Source organism: Octopus bimaculoides, chromosome 25, assembly GCF_001194135.2.
Source record: "Octopus bimaculoides isolate UCB-OBI-ISO-001 chromosome 25, ASM119413v2, whole genome shotgun sequence".
NCBI lineage: Eukaryota > Metazoa > Mollusca > Cephalopoda > Octopoda > Octopodidae > Octopus > Octopus bimaculoides.
In genome coordinates, this window is record NC_069005.1 from 24,774,360 (window position 1) to 24,778,648 (window position 4,289).

Below are 4,289 nucleotides of genomic sequence, written 5' to 3' on the forward strand. Positions count from 1 at the left end.
ATATATATATATATATATATATATATATATACACACACACACATTTTACAGAGAAAGATAGAGATAGAGAGAGAGAGAGAGAGATAGAGAGAGAGAGGTTAGGAAGGAGAGAGAACGAGAGAGAGGGGGGGAAAGGTGAAAGAACAGTTACATGGCAGTCAGTCGAGACGTGTTTCCATATCATTACTATTTGCAATAATCACACCGTGTGCACGTGATCAGAAAATGTTAGCATTTAGGAAAAGTTCGTGCAGCTGTCACTGCCAAACACCACCACCACCACCACGACCGCAACTACTGCTACTACTACCACTCCTACTACCAGCAGCATCAGTACCACCACCATTGTCACCATCACCACCACCATCACCACCACCGCCACCACCAGCATCGTTATCAGTATTCCACCTACCACCCTCACCGATTCTTCCACCACCCCGATGTCGTTTTTATTTTTGTATTTTATGTTATTTCTTTCCTTTTTTAATCTTTTTATTTATAGAATATATCTGTCAGACTCCCAGACAATCTTAGTCAGTTCCAAAGCTAAAGTTAGAGCAGTCCTGTCGTCTGCTCAGAACTAGATCATAGTTATTATACATATATATATATATTGTATATACCCACTTACCGATTGTTATATTTATATATATATATATACATATATATACACACACATAAATATATTGTTATTTTTATATATATACACTCACTCACATACACACACACACACACACACACACACACACACATATAGTCTCTGATATCTGGGGGCTATATGCAGATGCAGAATATTTAAGGTAGGCCACGTTTTAATAATAATTTCTTAAGATTTCTTTGTATATCTGACGGAGTAAAGGAAGATGTGGATTGTCTGTGATGTAGTATTGTTCATGCGTTTCACCCTAAAGGATGCTAAGGGGGTGGGGATCATGTGAATCTAATCTAAATAGATTTAAATTAACCCTAAACTGGGTATCCTAACCAGCCAAAATGTGAACCTGGATCGCCAGAATGGGACTCCTATGTGTGTAACACAGCATACTTTTTTTGGTTTATAACTTGATATGCGAATAAAAAGATAGTTCCCTTCATAAAAACGTGTACACCAATTAATGAAATCAATTATGCACCCACACACCCTTTCATTTGAAATTTAATTGTTATGTACCACCATCATAATCATTATTTTCTTCATATTGATATCAGCTTCAATGCTGCTGCTACTGCTGCTACTACTACTGCTTTTACTACTACTACTACTGCTTTTACTACTACTACTACTGCTTTTACTACTACTACTAATACTATTGAGTGAGAGAGCGTCACACGCCATCAAAGTGATGCTAGGATACAAATATACAAAGCCAATAAACCCATCATGAGTACACGTCTACTTAGAGTACACCATGCACATGCATCACAACCATATGTGCATGACATGGTGACATCATATCAAGACAAACAGTGCATAGCCTTAGAAGTGGGGCCCTAGTCCCTGAATAAGGGTTGTTTGAGGATGATAAATGAAACACCCATGTTTCCAGGGGTGAATTATTCAAACCCCAAAGAATCCCTCTCACCACATGGCTGTGATGCTCCCCCACCACTTCTGCTCACAATCAGAGATGCACATATTGTCAGCCACTAAGGGACATGCTCAGCTGATTATGGTCAAGTAGCTGACAAGCAAATCTGTAGTATTGAGCAAGAGTTCAAATTCCACGAAGGTCGACTTTACCTTCCATCCTTTCAGAGTCAATAATAAGTACCAGTTGAACACTGGGGTCGGTGTAACTAACTCGTCCCCTCTTGCAAAATTTCTGCCCTTGTGGCAAAATTTGAAGCCACTTGTATTATTATTATTATTATTATTGTTATTGTTATCATTTTTATCATTATTATTATTATAATTATTATTATTATTATTATTATTATTATTATTCCTAAGATTCCAGGCTTTGTGCCAAAATAACAAAATGTGCTACACTTATAATGTATGTACAAACATAGAACAGGGCTAGCTATAATATTTTGTTTCAGAGAAACTTGAAACGTTCACACACATCGTTCTGAGCATGCTTTATTTTTGACAAGCACAGTATCTTCAGAGAAGTTTCTCTCCAACACAAAAAACATTACAGCCAGCAAAGCTTTTACTTTTCTATTTTCGTTATAAATGAAATACACATCGTTGTTTTAATCCAGTGCTGTTTATTGATTATTAAAATGTGTATATTGATTTAACTCCTGCCTGCTTCCATACAAATCAACGAATATTTTCTTCGCTGATTTCTATACTGGAGCAAAAGCACAGAGTGACCGGTGGCGTTTGTCACTGAGGAGGTTAAATTAATCCAAAAAACCAGTGTCGGATGATTCGCTGGCATTATTCTGAGCGAGTTCTGTCTTTAATGCACTAAGCCATGTAAGAAAAGTTTTTCTGAAGCAAAAATATTATAGTAAATGCTGTTTAATGTTTTTATAAACATCCAGAATATTATACGCATCGTAATTTAATGTAATAATGTTTCAAGTACATATATTGATATTTTTCATCATTTTCATCATATTTAGAAAGCATCAGAAAAAGTGTCATGTTATATAACCTTGACAAAATGTGCCCCAATGCAAAATTTCAGCTCCCTAGATACGAATTTGTGGCCTACAGCTTTAAACATAATGCAAACAGGGATACATATACATGATGCAAACATACATGTTTATGTATATTTGTACATTCTGAGACCCCTTTCGGTCATGACTGACCATGGGTTTGCATCTGGAAAGTTACCATCCCAGGCTCAAGTCCGGGCAAGGTTGTTTTATTATGGAAGACCGACAGTCGCCCATGCATACCAGCCTCCCCTCTCCACACCACCAGTGTTATCCAAGAGAAAGACAAGGGTTGATACAGCTTGGCACCAGTGATGTCACAACTCATTTCTACAGCTGAGTGAACTGGAGCAACGTGAAATAAAGTGTCTTGCTCAAGAACACAACACGCAGCCCGGTTCAGGATTCAAACTCACAACCTCATGATCGTAAGCTCGACGCTCTAATCACTGAGCCATGCGCCTTCACTTTGTACATTCATAATACATATATAGGTACATAAAAAAAAAAAATAAATGCACCCTTTTAAAGCCTAGCCAGGCTCATGGGCCCGGTTTCCCGGTTTCAATGGCGTACGTGTTCCCCAGCTGGACGGGACGCCAGTCCATCGCAGCATTACTCATTTTTGCCAGCTGAGTGGACTGGAACAACGTGAAATGAAGTGTTTTGCTCAAGAACACAACACATCGCCCGGTCCAGGAATCGAAACCACAATCTTACAATCATGAATCTGACACTTTAATCACTAAGCCATGCGTTTCCACATATAGGTACATACAAACACATAAATATATATATCTATGCAAGCACACACATACATGATAATGTACAAACCTATATAGATACTTCTTATGCATACATTTATGCGTATATACATACATACAGACAGACAGACACTTACAGACATACATACCTTCCCACATACGTATATATCTTTACATACATACACACATACTTGCATAGTCCCTTTTATATATCACAGTATTATCAACTGATGTTATTGTTTAGCCCAAGGTCAGTTCTGACTGAGTAGACACATGATCAAAGATCTTGTAGCTGTCATGTTGTATATGATCAACTATAATTCCCTTGGTGTTTCTGTCAATCCATGGCTGAACGAAAATCTTGATATGCCATCATCATCTTATTGATGCTGGTTGCAGAGTTACCTGTTGACAGAGGCCAGCAATGGTTGATAAAATAACAGTCAAACTTTGAGGTGAATATATTCAATTATATCCCCTGCTCCGAGAGTGTGTCCTTGGTTCAGTGTTAGAAATAAATAACAGATGTTTACTTGGTTTATTTATTTCAGACTCCTTCACATGTTGTAAGGGTGTTACGTTAGATTTAGTTAAATGATAAACAGTTTAGGCGCAGGAGTGGCTGTGTGGTACGTAGCTTGCTGACCAACCACATGGTTCCGGGTTCAATCCCACTGCGTGGCACCTTGGGCAAGTGTCTTCAACTATAGCCTCGGGCCGACCAAAGCCTTGTGAGTGGATTTGGTAGACGGAAACTGAAAGAAGCCCATCGTATGTGTGTGTGTGTGTGTGTGTGTGTCTGTGTTTGTCCCCCCCACCATCACTTAGCAACCAATGTTGGCGTGTTCATGTCCCCCTAACATTAGCGGTTCGGCAAAAGACACCGATAAAATAAGTACTAGGCTTACA

At 38.5% G+C, this 4,289-nt stretch overlaps 1 protein-coding gene across 1 annotated transcript in view; it reads left to right on the forward strand.

Moving 5' to 3' along the window:
• Positions 1-537: 537 nt before the first annotated feature.
• The window catches only part of LOC106881937 (alcohol dehydrogenase), a 27,528-nt gene continuing 23,776 nt past the window's right edge, over positions 538-4,289 (forward strand). The window contains exon 1 of the mRNA XM_052976787.1: positions 538-800. The gene's annotated coding sequence lies outside the window, so the exon portion shown is untranslated. The remainder of the gene's footprint in view (positions 801-4,289) is intronic.